A 20,089-nucleotide genomic window follows, 5' to 3' on the forward strand; every position below is an offset into this window, starting at 1 on the left:
TGGCCTAAAATTGAGGCTTACGTCATATTTTGTAAATTTTGATTTTACAGGGTGGCAGTTGTCAATTTTGTAATGTAAGTACTGCCGTCCAATAAATTCTTTATATATATACAAAATGTCAATTTTGCAATGGTTTCCCAAAACTGTATTTTCTGCCAAATCATATGGCTAACACTTGTTGAAATGTTTTGCTTGAGGTTGTTAAATTATGCCTCTAATCGTGACTAACTTTTGTTGTATGACCCTTTTTATTCCCAAAACTGAATAGTTCTGAGTTAGGCCTATGACCTCAAGTAATCAGTTAAGAAATCTGTAATCGGTTAGTCGGAAAAAAATGATATAATTATGTGTAAATTTCCTTAAAATTCAACTTGCGATTCAAAAAATCTATGAATGTTGATAAGTTATAAGTTAAACGTTTTCACATACATGTATTTAGACATAATTTATTAGGACCCTTCAGACTGAAGTAATTGGTCAATTTGTGAAGTGTTAAATGTTGTATAAACATCAGGTGGTTCCCAGCCTGTCCCATATTGTTTTAATGATAATAATTAAATCACCATTGAGCATTGTGAACTGATTACATTGTGTATCTTTTGCAGTTATCTGTCAAATTATATTTTTATGCAAACATTGTAAATTAAGTAATAGTTTAATGAGGTCCGTTCCTGAGCTGTCTTGACCTCTATTTAAAAAAAAAAAAATCTGCGTAATGTTTTAGTTCTTATAATAAATTTGGATTCTACAATGCAAAATAAAACTATATTCAATTTAAACTCCATGATTTAATTGAGCTATGTGTGTAGATTCTAAAAATATACTTAATCGATTGTCATCCCTAATATATATATATATATATATATATATATATATATATATATATATATATATATATATATATATATATATATATATATATATATATATATACGAGGGTTGTCCCAGAAAAACGCGAACTTTTTGAATATTTCAAAAACTATTCGACCAAAATAAATAATTTTTTGCACCTTGTTGGGAAATGAAATTTTTGCTATTTTGACAAAATATTATAAGGTTTTAATGTCATATGCATGTAAAAATAGCTTTTAAAGGGTGTTTAATATCGGTGCACGGCAATTTTTCGAGTTTTAGAAATAGCATTGTCAGGGAAGTTTTCTTTATTAGCAGGCTATACGGAAATATAATGTGAAAAAAAATTACCTCCATAAAAACTCTATGATCTGAAGTACTCATGTGTTAATATTCATTAATTTAGCATCACAAATGACAAAAATATGACGATAGATGCAAAAACACCTTTACTTACTAGATATTGTCAAAAATAGTGACGTCGGGCGAGAATGCGGAACACCAAATTATCAAGCAGTACTGTTTAGCGGGATATGACTCCTGTCTATGCGGGAAAAAGATGTGCAAACGATGGAACGACACAAACATATATCTTGGACACAGATTTATACCTAGTTCAAGAGGTTTGAGGATGGCTTGACTGGATATTCGATTGAAGAAGCGTTTGGTAGACCAACAAACTGATTAGTCAGAAACTGAACGTCATACGTGGCGACGGCCGTATAACTGAGCGAGCAGTTAGTTAAACTTATGACCTGGGTCGGCAAAATGTTAAAGTTTATTAAAAGGATTAATTCTGCGAACTTTTGGAAACGCAAATTAATACCTGAGATCGATAACTTGATAACTAAAAATAAATCAAATGCAGTATCGAATTTATGCCTTAAACGAATTTTATCAGACGCACGATTCCATAATAAATTCACAAACGCCACGAGTTACGTTTTGACGTCGTCAGTGTTGCGCCGACAGCTATTTTGTAAGATTCGTTTATCTGAGAGAAAAATGTTATTTATAAAGATATTTTATTGAAATTTTTATGCATTATTCAAAAAATGTTGATTATGGTGTATGCTAATTTTCAACATTATAGTGTTAGTGAAACAAAAGATATTGAAAATGTTCGCGTTTTTCTGGGACAACCCTCGTATATTATTTTTTGCGATAGGAAATTCAAATATCTTCTCGATCATAACATAAGGTAGGAGGAGCACAATTCTTTGAAAGTATCTTTAAATATTATGCAGTGGTACATGAATACAGGAGGAGTTGAGGATAATAATACAACCAATAATATTATAGAAAGAAAGGCGGTGTCCATGTTTTGCTGTGGTAAACCTAAAATGTGTGTCCAGGCAGAAATAAATAAACTAGGAGGTGCAGAATGGCACTGTGTTATAAAGATACTTTGAAAGTATAACATTAAATTTTATTTAGTGGTAAAGGAGGAGTTGCAGATAAGAGATGCCCCCCAAACCCCCAAATTATAAGAGGAATTGCAGTGGACATGTTTTGCTATGGGAAACCCGAAATATCTATCCGATCAAAAAGTAAAATAGGAGGTGCACAATGACACTCTGTAATAGAGACTGTGAAAGTATCATCAAATTTTATTCAGTGGTGTAGGAGGAATTGAGGATAAGAGATGGGTACCCCAAAGCGTAAGAGACAGACGGGTGTATAGACGCACACTCCCATCACTACAATCCCCCAACACACACACACACACACACACATATACATGTGAAACACAGGCGCTTGACGTTTTTAACCTTTCTTTCCATAAATAAAAAATCCCCCATACTATAATAATACAGTCCCTGAAACGTTCTACTTTCCCACTTGAACGGTGAGCGAACGCTGAACGAACGGTGAACGAACGCAGAGAGAACGGTGAGTGAACGATGTGTGAACGCTGAACGCAACTTGGTGAACGATGTGTGAACGGTGAAGGGTGAGCGAACGCAGAACGCGAACGGAGCGCAAACGCGAACGCAAAGTGAACGGAGAAAGAACGGTGAACGCAAGATGAACGATGTATTCGGAATGCCTCTGATCTTTTCCTTGCATTGAAACTATTTTATTGTATTATAATGTCAGGTGCCAAAAAAAAAAAAAAAAAAAAAAAAAAAAACCAAATAATTAATAAGTAAACAAATAAATGAATGAATAATTAAGTAAATAAAATAAATTCTCCAAAATTGTCCTCAGAAAGACGATGCATGCACATTAAGTTTTTAATCACACGATTTTTATCGCATTAAAACATTGCAATTGTTGCCGAACGCTGAAGTATAAAAGATATTGTTTTTAGTTGGAAAATAAAAATGTTTATTCTTAGTTGATAACAAATCAGAGAAATCTTATGATTTATAGAATGAATTAAAGCGGTTGTAACTTATATTCATATATATATATATATATATATATATATATATATATATATATATATATATATATATATATATATATATATATATATATATATATATATATATATATATCTCCGTGTCAAGACGATTTCGTGTAAAGTAATGAAAAAAAAAATTGATTACATTTATACGCTCGTATTTTAAATATTTAAAACAATAATATATTATGTGTCATTTCTATTTTTCATTATGATTTATTGAGCAGACGTCTACATGCATCTCTAGATGGCCGTGATTATACTCGGACAAGATCATGATGATACAAAGATACATATTCATATTATTTGTTATAAATTCAATTTTCAGAACTTGATATTTAAGTAATATGGTGTTATAGTTTTTATTAAACAGACAAATGAGAGAGAGAGAGAGAGAGAGAGAGAGAGAGAGAGAGAGAGAGAGAGAGTAATATTCAGTTTTAGCCCCCCCCCCCCTCCTTTCAGGCTTCACCAAATGTTTGTACCTATATCAAACAAAAACTCGGAAATTTTTTTCTAAATATATCAGACAGTGAAAGTAACTTTTTTTTTTTTTATCAACAAATCATATCCATTTGTTTGATTGTCATACTCGTTTTTTATTTTCCTGCTTCAAGTTCACACGAAGTCCACGTGCTTGTCCTGTCAATCAAAATCATTCGACACTGTGCAGGTGTGAAAGTTTCGTCACATCGAAGACAAGTGCGAGTATTTCCAACAAGTTATAACATTTATTTTTATCATTTCTAGATTTGATTCCAACATTTGAATAATAAATAAGTAAAATACATTAGGCATTAACACTTGAATGTGAAAAATACTCTCTGCCAATTTCAAATACCACCACCGACACGCGTACATTTTGATCTACTATTGTTTTGTGACTTTTCTAGATGCATGTTTGTTTTGAGACTGAACTTTTTGATCTAAAAAAGACCGTAGCTTTTTTTAAAATGTTAATTAAAACATTCTAGAAATATGGTACTGACTAAGTCACCGATTTAGGGGGAAAGGGGGGGGGTATTAATCATATCGATTAGCAAACATATAAAGTTACGGTGAAGAAAGTTTTTTTTTTCTCTATAACTATAGACTTTACATATTACAGTAGAGAAATTCTGTAGTGCATTACATTTTAAATAAATATTTCCTTTAACCACACTATCAATTTAATTCGTTCTAAAGATAATAAATTAACAGGATATCCGCAGTACTATGTATAACTCTCAGAACTAGTACTAGTTCTATTATATTTTCCGTAGTAATTGAAAAAAAAACGTATTAAAAATAAATATTTTCGCAATTTTGCTGCATAATTATTTGACTTGAATAATTATATCTCCATGAATGATTTGTCGTCTTTAACAAAACAACAAAATGTTGCAGTGCTTGAAGTATTTGCACATTGTCCTTAGTTAAATTTAATATTTCACATCGTTCTACATAGGTGCAGAATGTGCTTGTAACAACACTTATTTTTCAGAGTAATTTAATAAATAACCTAACAGCTAAGTTAAAATAATAAAAAATATATATCGTAGATATTTTTCCTCATGAAATAATGATTCTTCAAACACGATATGAAAGTTAATAAATTAAAAAAAACCCTGTAACTCCTTAACTACAAGAAGATAAGTCCTTTCACTTCGAAGTTCCGAATGGCAATAAAAACTGAACGATAGGTGAACGCTGAACGCAAGGTGAACGCAAAGTGAACGGAACGAAGAGCGAACGCTGAACGCTTTGTGAACGGTGAACGCGAGCGCACGGTGAACGGTGAACGCAAAACTGTGAACGGAGAGCGAACGGTGAACGTACGGTGAACGAACGGTGAACGCACGCTGAACGAACGGTGAACGAACGGTAAGCGAACGGAAAAATGGGAAAGTAGAACGTTTCAGGGACTGTAACAAGGTTCGTCACGGTCGCCATCTTTAATTTTTCAGTTCAGCTACTTCGCCTCGATTTTTAGTCTACAATGTGTTTAAAATTAACGGATACAACCGTTTCCCTCAAGTGCCTACTTTAACTATGCCTCCACTTTCGGGCAATTCAACTCAAATCACATTAAATCCTCTCTAATTCTTAAGATGTCGCTTCAAACTCAGTCTACTGCTACCGATTCCGTAAAACTTAGAAAAGGGAGGCCGGAAGTTGATGTTGTTATGTAAATGGTAATTCCCTCTACTTAAATTTCATTGGTTAAAAGAAATATGACGTTTCGCGGGGAAAATCATGCAAAGACAGTTACTGTAACAAACTTTTTCGACATGTTGAATGCTGAGCAGGCCGATGCTTTTCATAATCATCGGAAATAATATGTGAAATATTTTTTTCTTTTATTTTGTTGAAGAAAAAATCATGAGGAAATAAAAATTATGCTTGGTCCTGGAATTCTGGTTACTAATTTCTCGTGTAAACCAGACCCTTTGCATTCTGGCATAAATATTTCTTCCCTATAATGGTACTATTTTCAGTGTTTGGAAGCGATGAAAATTATAAAATAGAAGGATAGATATGTGTATTTTTTATTTTTCATCACAGTGGTGACCTGGCCCAGATCACTGAACCTCCATGTCCCCTCTTTCTACAGGCGCCAAGCTGCCTTTGCAAGTACGCAAGTGCGTTACTACACATCGTTTTTTTTTTTTTTAAAAATGTAGGTCTGGGAGAGAGAGAGAGAGAGAGAGAGAGAGAGAGAGAGAGAGAGAGAGAGAGAGAGAGAGAGAGAGAGAGGGATTGTTGAGTGAAAAAAATATTAGCATCATCCGGCAAATATTTTTTTTTTCAAATTACTGTATACAGGGTTATTTTCGCCCCGTTTTATTTTCGCCCTTTCACACTTGCAAACAATTTTGCCCCGTTTTAAATTCGCCCACTCATAGTTTTGTTTAAGAAATTATACTGTATTCTTTGAATTCGCCCCGTTTTAAATTCGCCCAAATGAGGGTAGGGCGAAAGGGGCGAAAATAAAACGGGGGCGAAAATTTCCCTGTATACAGTATTAATTGTCATTATTTCGAATAAAATTTTATATTATAACGTCTATTTGAAATCTTTTATTGAATCATATTGCCAAATCCAAATAAATCATGAATCTATAGTAAGTGTTCTATAACACATTTATAATTCTATAAGACCTTTGAGAAATTAAGTTTAATTATCGTTAAATGGCTTGATCAAATAGTATACTGGCGGATTTAGAGGGGGGGGGGCAGGGGACCAGCCCCCTCCCTTTGTGTCCAAAATATACATAAGATTTAATAAAGCAATTTTTCTGTGTGTGGCTGTGAGCCCCTACCCTGACCCCAAACTGGTCGCCCCCCCCCCCTTTTCAAGATTCCTGGATCCGCCACTGTAGTATCTGATTTTAAAATTATTTTTGCTACCAACATTTAAAATACTTGTTGCTGAACATTATAATACATATTATAACAGAGAGCAGACGATACAAATGTAGCGGTAAAAGATTCTGCATGCCTCAAGTACATTTACAATAAATTTCCGAGAAAGTTAAACTTCGTGTTAAAAACAATATTACTGCCTTGTCTTTCATAAGAAAAGCCAAATACCATGCTATTCCCTGCAAGAATGTGATTGAAATATTTGTACAAGCCCCCGCCCCAAACAAGGCTTCGCCTAAGACCTACGGGTGGCCTCACAGATTATATTGCCATTCATTTGTTTTTAAGGGAGGACCAATTGATTCCGGAGAGGGGACTGGGCTGGCAATTTTTTCCCCAGCTTTATTTCCATGTCAGTGAAGGACAATCAAATTTATTATCAAAATATGCCAGCCCCCCCCCCCCCCCTAAATTTCAGAATTAAATTGTAAACGCTTTTATGTTTTGACAATATAATTGTATTTTTATTTGGATTTAAGCCCCCCTTTACTTTTAGGTGTGTAACTACGCCTCTGTATGTAAAGTACAGTGTATACTATTCAGCCTAAATATTTCAGTGTTTCTTAAATAGCAGTTGAAAAAGTACACAGTTTTAGGCTAAATATATATTTATTTGCAAACAGTTGGGGACTATAGATGTATCAATATATATTACTAAGTTATTTATAAAATACATACCAGTAGTCTAGAACTGCTCAAGCTCCATTTTTAAACATTTCTTAATACATTTATTAATATAACTCTCAAAATATCCACCAATCAGAAAAGGGCTTTCCCGGATTGTGACGTTCTAACATCAACTTCCGGCCTCCCTTTTCTAAGTTTTACGGAATCGGTAGCAGTAGACTGAGTTTGAAGCGACATTTTAAGAATTAGAGAGGATTTAATGTGATTTGAGTTGAATTGCCCGAAAGTGGAGGCATAGTTAAAGTAAGTACTTGAGGGAAACGGTTGTATCCGTTAATTTTAAACACATTGTAAACTAAAAATCGAGGCGAAGTAGCTGAACTGAAAAATTAAAGATGGCGACCGTGACGAACCTTGTTATTATTATAGAATGGGGGATTTTTTATTTATGGAAAGAAAGGTTAAAAACGTCAAGCGCCTGTGATGTGAAAGGTGTCAAACGGGGACAGGGGTTAAAGACTGTCAAAGTGGGGACTTCTTTATTTTTATTATTTCATTGACTTTTGACCAAAAATATTAGTCCTCCTATAACCCTGATGGCAAATATAATGAGAATATGTCAATATCTTTAATTCTAAGCCAAGCACTTTTTACAGCACAAACGGGGACCCGTTTCACACTCATTAATATTCACACACTAGTACTTGATTCATTGTATCTAAACGGGGACATTTTCAAAATTGAATACATATTTCTCTCTTTTGTGCCTTTTATTCACTAATTACCACCGTTCTCATCCCTGATTAGGATTCTTGTCTTCATAGGTACTTGAATGTTTTATATTTTAAATCAAGTATGGAGATAACTTGAAACCGTACAAATCGTGAGCAGGGCAAACACGGACGTTAAAAACACTCGAGTGTGAATAGGTGCCATGGAGGAGTAAGCATCCTCTGCCGACCGTTGTCGCATGATATTTGGTCCGCCTCGTTTAAAGGTCCGGGGAGACCTAATACGATAACATATAAGGCCCGCCTTTTATAAGAAAAGGTCCGGCCCATATAAGAAAAGGTCTGCCTACGTTAAAGGTCAGGGTGGTGCAAAAGGTTTTAATCTTGATTTAAACATATAAAATTAAAGATAGTTTGTTTATATCATATGAAGAAATAAGGGTTTACCCTGTTGTGTTTATTGTTTGTACAATATATCTCTAGGACAGAAATAGCTACTCCTTATTTAGTTGTTTTTAGCAGTGCCGTTTATTTAGTTTTAACATTTCCATGCTTGTGGTGTAAAAACTGCATATGAAAAAAATCTCTTTGGACTACAGATGGCATTACAAATGTATTTTTATTTATATAAAACTGATTGAGAGTGATCTCGTGTAGAATCTCTACGCGGTGAAAACCAATAAAGTGTATGTTACGGAGGTAAACAAGAGCACGTGTGCTTCCTTCAACTGTTAGAATCATCTGTTGTAGATGGCTTTGTTGTTCATTGTGCTCAGTAATCTCAGCGAGTAGTACGAATCTGTTTCCAGGGGACAGACAGTCGACAGACCGTTATTTACTGTAGCTATCAGCTATCAGCGCTTCACATTTCCGTGCCGTGTATTGTATTAGTAAATAATGATTTCTTAGCGGTATTCATGAATTAGCGCAGCGTTGTCCGCGCAAAGCCGCTATAAAATATGAAGTCCGCTTTTTTAAGTATACATACAGTATAACATATTTAGTACAACATCACCTGCCCAAGAGTTCTTGAAAAATTCTATACGAAAGCCAGTAACTTTGCCCATGTCCGTAGATTATCCTTTTAAAAGTCTTCAGTCATTCTCCGTGGTAAGCATGGGGGAAATAATATAATCTGTCTCATGAAAGAATTTTTGAAATTCGATTTTCATAAATGCTATACATTGACCATATGTTGTTTCGAATATTAACTTATACAATTTTGAATAATGATTACATGTATATGAATATTCTCGGTATTGGATGGAGAAATTTCCGGTAGTACAATACATCTCATGCGAGGAGGAGGGGGAGGGGCGGCAATAACCGCTTCTTTATCTTTCCATCTGCTCCTTGCGTATAAAGTACATAGTAACTAAACACCAACTTCAATTAATCTAATCTGGTGTATTAAAGATTTCTTTTTACTTGTCACACAAGGCATTTACCACAACGTAGTGTTGATGACCCCCTTTCTTATTTTAATCAAAATACTGATACAGTACTGAAAGACGGGGAGAAATAGTAAACTTCATTATTTTACAAATTTCATAAGTGCATGTTGAACATTTTATGTAGGGCTTTGATACCAAATTATTTTTTTTTCATAATTTAATTTTTTTTTCATAATATTTTTTTTCATAATTTAATATTTAATAATTTAATATTAACATTGATATTAAAAAAAAAATGAAAAATTTATCTGCATGATTTTTTTTTTCATTTACACTGAAATAGAATAATCAGTAACCACTAGTCAAGAAACCTTATTGAATTGTTCGAATGTCACTGAGTCCGAATTAATATGACATTTCCGGAAGTTAACAATCTATTTGCTAGTGCTCTCGAGCGCTAGCAACTACGTTAGTCTATATTTCTGGAATACGCATGCTCGACTTCACGGTCGGGCATTCTGGGAAAACTACTGTAGATAGACTGTGCGATAACAATTTCGTTTTGTCATAAAAATATAGATATGATCAGAATTTACACTAACCTTTCCTGTCTGATATGTGCGATATACATTTCTTACGTTAGAGACAGGCAATACCAGTCTAGATCCGGATTCTGATTTTTTTTTAATTTATTGTCTAACCTACACATAAAAGTACAAGAAAAACTTACGTCATATAATGCCAAGATTCTAGACATCTAGCTTTCCTCACAGTTATACCACCTTCCTGGATAATTTCGGCAAGCTCGGAAAAAAATCTTTTCAGAGTATGTCGGAAAGACATGTCAGTTTAGTTTTTATCATCTGAAAATACATATGATCTGAAGTTTCGTGTTATGGTGTCTATCCTGCACGTAAATGAACAAAAAGTAACAGTTACTCGGGTCTTATAAAACGAAGACTGTTATTTCTAAAATTGTAATGAATACCTAGCTTTTCTAATCTACCTTCATTGAATTTTCCTGCAAGGTCGGAAAACCGCCGCAACCTCGGATATGTTTACCGAGCTTGCCGGAAAGTTCCGAGAAGATGTGATTGCTAAAAAACAGTACCACACTGGAATATTTTAAACTAATGCTCATTGGTTCTACTGACCTTTTTTTCACCTCCAAATTGAAATTACAGTAGAATACAGAATGCTTAAAGCACAGTTAGAAGTTATGCCATTGCCGACGTGAAGCCCACTCTTAGATTCACCATTCTGAATTATGACCCCCCCCCCCCCTCAACTCCCCAGTGCTCCAATTAATGTGCCTTCTTATTAATAATTAATCGATTCAGCAAATTTAACAAATGGTTCAGGTATCTTCTGTATTTTATTATGCTACAGCGCTACATGTAGCTCACCAATCTTTTTAAAAGATAAGCTTGTATGTTTACATGTACGCAGTCTTGTATTACGCAGCCGAGTAGTTAGTGTACTACAGTGGTTCAGCATTATGTTTTTCACGTTAAAAATTTTCAAAACGGTTCTTTAATATGAGTAACAAAAACTTCATATGGCTCTCTTTAGTTTGATACAGCGTGTTATTATTTCAATCGAAACAATTTCTGCACTCTTTCATGTAGCGTAGATTAAATTCATGTGTTCTCCCCACGGCTTCCGTTCTGAGGCCTCAAATGAAACTAAACTAATAGACGGGGTCACGTGACCCCGTCTAAAAATTACTTTCCAAATACATGTGCATTGTCTGAATACAGAACTAAATACCTCTTTTTTCATGCTATATGATGCAAGTCTATAGATACGGATACAGTACATCTCACGGTCATTCTAACATAACAATTTTTTGTGATATACATGGATAATAAATCTGACCTCATATGTTTTGATTGTATGTGGCGAATACATTCTATATAAATATAGGAGACTACACATAAGCCTCGGAACCGGGGGGGGGGGGGGGGGGGGAGGAGATAGAGGGGCACTTCTTTTTTTTTTTCTTTTACAAAGTACAATTGGTACTGCTGAAAGAAGTTCGATCCCCCCACCCTACAAAATAGGATTTTCGGGTTTGGATAATTTTCAATCTTCCTTTTTTTTTTTGGTTGTCAACTTTTTTCAGGTTTGAATTTGTTTTTCTCTTTCCATTACTCACCCCTCCCCCCCCCCCCCCCCACACACACACACTTTCAATTTGCTTCCGACGCATATGCTACATGTACACCGCACTACTGTTATACGAGATTCGTCACTGCTTTTTATAAAAGAATCGTCCTTCGATTTCCCAAGACCTTGATATAAAATAACAAGAATCCCATGCGCCACAACACTCACCTGAGTCAATATTGCCCTGCTGTTTTTCATCAGCAGATTTATTCTATTATATATTCCTATGTAAAACATTAATCTCTATCGTACCCCCCCCCCCCAACCACCACCAAGTGTCATGATATTTATAGATGTAGCCCAACTCTACTGATTTCTTCTTGTTACAAAAATGAAATAACTTATACATGTATCTCTCGTTTTTGCAAAGTAATTTCAAGACGGACCTTAAAACGTAGTGCAATAAAAGGTCCGCTCTCTGAATTTTCCAGTTTAGCTTGAATTACAATTAAAAGTCAAGATAAAATGCAAAGGTAGACCTTCAAACGCAGTATAATAAAAGGGCCGTACTCTGTATTTAGCAAATCTTACTGTTACAAAGCGAAAATTTTGGACAGTTTTTTTCCCATAGCATACAAACTAGATAAAGTGGCAAGCGGACCTTAAAACCGCCCCATATATAAGTTCCGTTCTCTGTTTTTCAACTATCTCCGTTTTACAAAGTAAAAATTTCGGAAATGGTTTATTTACCACAGTAGCATAAAACCTGGAGAAAGTGGCAGGGCGGACCTTAAAACGCAGCATAAAGAAAGGTCCGCCCTCCGTATCTCAGGTACTAGTACTCTAGTATCTTACTATTACAAAGCGAAACTTTGGGACAGGGTTTATTTTCGTAGCATAAAAATAAGAGAAAGAGACAGGGCGGACCTTAAAAGGTCCGCCCTTTGTATTTCAGATATCTTACTATTACAATGTGAAAATTTTGTACAGGGTTTATTTTCCTAGCATAAAAATAAGAGAAAGAGGCAGGGCGGACCTTAAAACGCAGTATTAAAAATGGTCCGCCCCCTGTATTTCTGATATTTTACTGTTAGAAAGCAAAAATTATGGACAGGGTCCTTTTCTGTAGCATTAAAACTAGTTGTTCTGAGTTCTCATAGTGATCAATCGTCTTTTTGTTTTGACTGAATCACGTAGGCTACCTTTTTTGTATCTGTTCTATTTTTTTTTTTTTTTTGGTCAGTTTGTTTTCTTTTTTTCAGATTTGCTGTTTTTTTTATTTCATCATGGGTTAACAGTCTTGTTATCTACTTCAACCAAATTATGTGCTTGTATTCACAACTTTTTTTCCCCGCGGCTCACTTGCTTATTTTTTATGAAGGTCACATGTTTCTTTTAAACTCATGATAGATAATACAATCGAAAAATATAGTAAGTTTAGGATAGAATTTTACAATGAATAGTTACCGGTGGCGGATCCAAAGAAGTGGGGGTAGTTCACAAGTGATTTTCTTTGATGAAAAATTAAGAAGAAAAATTAATATTGTTGACACTGGAAAATCGTATTTCGTTGGAGTAGGTTCATAATCAGCCCTATAACTACATGTATGTCCGTAATTGTTAGAAGTGGATAAATGAAAAGCTCATACAAGTTAACAAACATAATTTACGAAAGCCAAAAAAAAAAAAAATAAAAAAATAAAAAAAAGAAAAGAAAAAAAGAACAAGAGGCCCAAGGGCCTTAACGGTCACCTGAGTATAAAACAACAATCCATAAAGGATCCATTGTGTATAAATTGAAAGCTGTAAAAACAAACTCAGTTATACAATATAGATTAATTTTTTATCCGATCAAATGACGCGTTACAACCAAAATTAAATTATATTAAGATGACTTATCATGGTTTTGTTGTTTTTGAGAGGATTTTTAAAAAATCTTTCCTATACATTCCTAACTAAAACTTTGATCACCTGTTGTGCCCCCTCCCTACCCAGGGGGTCAAGATTTGAACAAATTTGAATTAATATTACCCAAAGATGCTTTCATATAAATAAGACAAATCATGGCTTTGCTACTCTTGAGAAGAAGATTGTTAAAGATTTTTCATATGTAATAATGTGTAAATCTTTGATCGTCCATTGTGGCCCCACTCCATCCCCAGAGTCTTGATTTGAACAAACTTGAATCTATACTATATCTGAGGATGTTTCCATGTAAATATAACTAATCATGGCTTTGCTGTTTTTGAGAAAAGTATTATTTAATGATTTTTCCTGTGTATTCCAATGTAAATTTTTTATTGTCCATTGTGGCCCCACTACCCCCCGGGGATCATGATTTAAACAAACTTGAATCTACACAACCTGAAGATGTTTCCACATACATGTAAGTTTCATATTTCTTGGCCTAGTGGTTCTGGAGAAAAAAATTTTCAAATGTATTCCCATGTAAAATTTTGATTATTCATTGTGGCCCTGCCCTACCCCACAAACTTGAATCTACACTACCTGAGGATGTTTGCTCACAAGTTTCATCTTTCTTGGCCCAGTGGATCTGGAGAAGAAGATTTTTCATATGTATTCCTATGTAAAAATTTGATTGTCCATTGTGGCCCACCCTACCCCTGGGGGTCATGATTTGATCAAACTTGAATCTACACTATCCGAGGATTTTCCATATAAGTTTCATCTTTCTTGGCCCAGTGATTCTTGAGAAGAAGATTTTTAAAAGATGCCATTAATTTTTCACTTATTCTTTATTATCTCCCCTTGGAAAAAGACTTGGCCCTTCATTTGAACAAATTTGAATCAACATTATCCAAGTATACTTTGTGGCAAGTTTGGTTGAAATTGGCCCAGTGGTTCTTGAGAAGAAGTCGAAAATGTGAAGTTTACGCACGACGACGGACGAAAACAGATAGCAATAGGTCACCTGAGTGTCTCAGGTGACCTAAAAATGAAACTCAAAGGGGGAGGGTTCGCCCGCGTGGCACAGTGGTTAGAGCGTCTGCTCTAGATTCGCGGAATAAGGAGTTGATCCTTACGTTGCGGGTTCGAATCCCACTGCGGGACGTGGAGACCGGTCCTTCGGATGAGACCGTATAAACCAAGGTCCCGTGTCGCAGTAAGTGCTGGCACGAAAAAGATCCCTCACTGTTCAATGGCCGTAAGTGCCGAGTATAGGACAAAATTTGCAGCTCTCCACTGGCAAATGGTGGCGTCTCCATATGAGTGAAAAATTCTCGAGAGGGACGTTAAACAACATACAAACAAACAAAGGGGGAGGGCACGTCGACGCGCGCCAGTAAGTACTAGATCCGCATTTGGTTACTTGTTTCAAACATGAAAACATGCCCCCTATAACATTCCCATATAATTCTAAGATGGGTCTTAATGTTTTGCACACTCGTAGCTTAAAATATGTTTTAAAAAAATGTGTTAGTACGAGCTAAATAGAGAGGGGAAAAATCTACGCAATCAAATCTAAATTAAAATTTTCGGAAAACACATTATATACACATGTAATAATTATAATTATTTAAATTGAAGATTTCTGCACGTCCCGTTCACTCGGCATTTCAAGTGCAACTGCTGAAAATGAGGCACTAAACCAATTTTCTGCCAAATCATCTGATTGGTTGAGACCCAAATACGCATGTAAAAAACTGAGGTCATAAGAAATGTCATGACACAAATCATTTAGAATATGTTTCCTACTGTATCGGAGACAATGGGCGGGTGCGTCTCAAGCTCTCGGCCTTAAAGATATACACTCTATATAAACGCGATTTGATGTGAAACAAAATGATTTAATGATTTGAAAAACATGATGTGTAATAAAAAATAATTACTTTCCGCAAAGTTTTACTAAATAAGTTGTAATTACATAACAATTTAGCAAGATCTGCAATTAAGAATTCAGCCTTTTCATGAATATTGATGAAGGATGTGCGTAAACAGTACTATATAGACACGCATGTCCGCGGGAAATCATAGACGAGGAGGTACGCGTTGCATTTTGACTACGATTATGGATAAAAGGTTAATATCTGTCATAACAGAGTAGATGGTTAATACTGGTTGTTGGAGATAAGTATCTTTAAGCATTAGATGTGTGCCATCAATGTCAAAAGTTATTTGTATACTAAACTGCCTACCTCGTTTTCTTGACGCCATTTTTGTTTATCAATCTAAAAGAAGCGACGGTGTCACATGACGCATGAATTTAAATAGAGGCATTACTTTCCTAGCAGGAAAAAAATACTTATAATTTGAAATCTTTATAACGCGTTCATTTTTAATTGTGTAAATTACAGTATTTTCCTAACTTTATTTGGTAAACAAAATAAATAAATTTCCAACTTTATTTTTAACTGACACAAGTTATAGCGTGTATATTTAAGCCCCGCCCTGTATAACCAAGAGTGGAATGTTTATCATAGTACAATCGGGGAAATGTATATATGAATTATCAGGATACATTTCAGGGGAATTTTTGTGTATTAATTATTACAATACAATAAGGGATTATACACATGTGTACAGTTAATGTAGAGGAATTATTTTTATAAATTATCGCAAAACAGTAGGGAATATTATATATTACATGCAAGTATAGCAGTAAACTAAAGAACAAATGGATAGAGCATATTAGTAAGCTATAGGGAAAGTGGATAAATTATCCCGATTCAGTAGAGAGATCTTTGTAATTTATAACAAAACAACAGAAAACATTTGTGTATAAATTTTAGGGCACAATAAAAAATGTCTTAATCAAAACAATACAATCGGGAAATTGTGTGTTTGAATTATCACAATACAATCGGGGACATTTGTGTGTAAAAACCACAATACAATAGGGGACATATATATGTGTATGAAAATCACAATACAATAGGGGACATATGTGTATAAAAAATCACAATACAATAGGGGACATTTGTGTATAAAAAATCACAATACAATAGGGGACATTTGTGTATAAAAAATCACAATACAATAGGGGACATTGTGAGTATAAAAGATCACAATACAAAAGGGGACATTCCTGTATAAATCATTACAATACGATAGAATATTTTTTTTTTTTTATAAATCATTGCGAATCATAACGGACATGTACATGTATGTATACCTGATTATAATACAAGAAGGGACGTGTTTATAAATTATTCTAAAACCAATGGAGGAAATTGAGTAACAATTATCACAAAACAATAGGGGACATTTGTGTATAAATAATGACAATACAATAGGGGACATTGTGAGCATGAATAATAACAGTACGATTTCTTGATGTTGAAAAGCATAAAGCCATTGCGCGAAAGTGCTGGTGAGTTTCAAAATACGAAGTATTTTTTTTTTTTAAAATGAAATAATCATAAAGATGCATAAAAAAGCTTTTTCTCTGATAACAGTTACTTTTGATTTTATTTTGTTTAATTTATTCCGAAAAAAACTTGAAATTGAGATTGAATTTTGTTTAGGAATAAAATGCAGTTACTGTGGAACCCCCACCCCAACCCACCTCACCCCAAAGAGCATAACTCAATATCAAAGAAAAATAATAAATACATCTACAATAGTATACTTATTATTGAAAATATATGTATGAAACAAAAGAAACAATAGATTACACTGTAAAGAAAGTATTTACTTCCGTTATAAATGACGACATCTTTTGACAGAAAATGTATTAGTAACAACTAAAAAGTGGTCACGTGTGGGGTTTTTCACTTAAAATATTATGAAAAAAATTTCAAAATCATCAACCAAATGAACATCAAGGAGTCGAGGATTTACATATAACTTTGCAGCTTCTGATCTGTAGCTCGTTGGTCTGCATGAGAAAATTGGAATGGACGATTAGAGAGGTATAGTGCCCCCCCCCCCCCCCGACCAAAATTGACAAAAAAGTACATATTAATTGCGCACAAAAGAGTGCACTGTTTCTTCATTTATTTCTCTGTATATTTAAGCTGCCAGTTCAAAATATTACAAACCATGAAATCTTAATATGCATTATATTTTTAGTGCATGATCGTCTGCGAAATATGAGGATTAAATCATTCGCCGATGGTTTCCCCGGGGATATGAATTTTATTGGCTGGATAAATGTTCGTATTTCCATTATGATAATGAACTGAATCGTTTGCGGTATTATACCGAAAAGCCAAGCCTTTGTAAATAACATTCAATTTAGGCTCCACTTTCTAATTTAATTCATTTTCAGGTTTAAAAAAGATTAATTTTCATAAGATGATTCCAAGAATACAATTAAGACACGCACAGAAGCAGAATTTTTTTTTAACACTAAAAACATATTCATTTTTTTCAGCGTATAAAAAATATTGAAAAAATTCTTTTTAAATATATGAATTTTTACATACTACGTAATAAATTATTTTTTAGAAACAATTTTTTTACACCATGACGTGTGTGAATATTTGTTCCCATTAGTATGTATCTTTGATAATACATGGTTTTATTTTGGATGGATTTCCCCTTTTTCCGGGACATCTTTGTATTTTTTTATGTTTTAATGTACATGTGCTTTAATATATACATTTTTAATTGAGCTAGAATATCAAATATAAAAAAGATGCTTAGTGTGAAATTGTACAGTACATGTGTCATATTTTCGAATTAATACAATCCGTTTCTAGAACCCGTCTAGAACCCCCCCCCCCCCCCATTTCAAAATTACTGGATCTGCCCCTAGAAGTGTTCACATGTAAAAACAAAGGCAACTTCAGAGTATATTGACAGTTTAGGAGCTTGGGAGAAGACATATATATATATATAAAACATCGTCTAGAGTTTATATGTGTTATGAAAGTTATAATTTAAATAATTAGGAACTGAATTTGACGCATGCGACGTCAGTACATCCTTATTGAATAACGTCAACGTCGCTTTGAAGCGCCTTACTAAAATGATCATAAAATAGTGAAAGAATTAGATATTTATAAAAGTGGTGCATATTTAAATTCAGAAATAGTCGGGCTTTCAAAATTTACAAAAAGTCATTTTGTGAAATATTGACCTCAAGGGCCTTTCTCTCATGACGGCAAATTTGAAATAAATTTGAATATTTTTCTTCACTATTCTTCACGCCTTCCTCCTTTCTCTCTTTCGACTCTGATCAATTTCGTAAACATTGTACGACAACGATAACGAAATCCACAAACCGGGACTGCAATTTATTCCGTGTATTATAAAAGTATGACATTTTAATTTGAAATTAGCAGATAAAATGGTTGAAGGAGTACAAACATTGACTAATTGTAGATAAAAGATACTTTTAATTAATCCGATTTATTGTAACTAATCAATATAAGCTAACTTTATGAATCACACAGGTTTAATTTATAGTTTTTGCAATATTTGAATTTTATCTGCAAGCACAATGTAATTGAATGCATAAGTATGTACAGTAAATTAAAACAAGTGGTAGTGATATTTTACTGTTATTTGATGGAAGAAAGTTTTTTTTTTAAAGATCATACCCCAAAGGCAAAAACAAAAAAGTTCTGCGCACACTGATCAATTCGCCGTGACATACAGACAGCATAAGACTGCCCCTCTCTCTGCTCATTCCACACAACACAGAGCTTTTTTTCTTAAAGCAAAGTATTCATTGATATCTTGAGATTTCTTTACATATCTCTCCCCTTCAGAAATCTCAGGCTGTCGAAATGATATGAAACTTCAATTTAAAGTCAAATCATATAACATGCATTTGTCATTCTACTAATGAGGCACGTTTTAGGAATTTCAATCTAATCCCATGCATAGATAGATGTATGTATATGTTTACCGCCCTTAGCCAGGAAAATAACAGCACTCCGCACTAAACCCCCCCCCCCCTTCATAAAAAAAATGCATGATAAAATTCAGATCTGGTAAAGTGTATATTTACATGTAGTATTAAATTAACTCTGCAAATTATACATAAAACTCATATTAATCTAATTGAGTATTATTCTGCCACGAAATCAAGAACACGTTTAAGAAAATCGACCCTGCTGCAGAGATCAAACGCAATATGAACAATACAATTTAGAATTGATACCTCATTTTATATTTCAAAAATAAACCAATTTTTAGCATAAAATACTACTATACGATAGATAAAATTATAAAAGACAATGAAAATTTCAGTGCGGAAATTGGGCTATAGTAATAAAAAATGTACTTTTGGATGAAACCTTTACATTCAAGAAAACATTTTTTTTCTTTCAAAAAGTCATAATCAAAACTGGACATTTAATGTTCTTCTTTCTTTATATAGTACTGGTGAAGCAAGATTTAATTAAAACAGAATGAAATATAACGCGACTGCTAATTCTTCAATCATTTTACTGTAATAATTTCAATAAATTCCGAGAGAACCCGAACAGTAAAATTAAGAATGAAGCCAAAGCGTGTGAGAATCCTGAACAAAGTGCAGTCCTTCATGTAAACCGAGTAGCATTCCGTGTGAACTGCTCTGTGCAATCCGTGTACGCTTCGTTCAAACCATGTAGCGTTTTGCTAAACTATTAGGCGTATATGATTCGT

Source organism: Saccostrea echinata, unplaced genomic scaffold, assembly GCF_033153115.1.
Source record: "Saccostrea echinata isolate AGI-Se365-2 ecotype Australia unplaced genomic scaffold, CSIRO_AGI_Sech_v1 ptg000003l, whole genome shotgun sequence".
Taxonomy (NCBI): domain Eukaryota; kingdom Metazoa; phylum Mollusca; class Bivalvia; order Ostreida; family Ostreidae; genus Saccostrea; species Saccostrea echinata.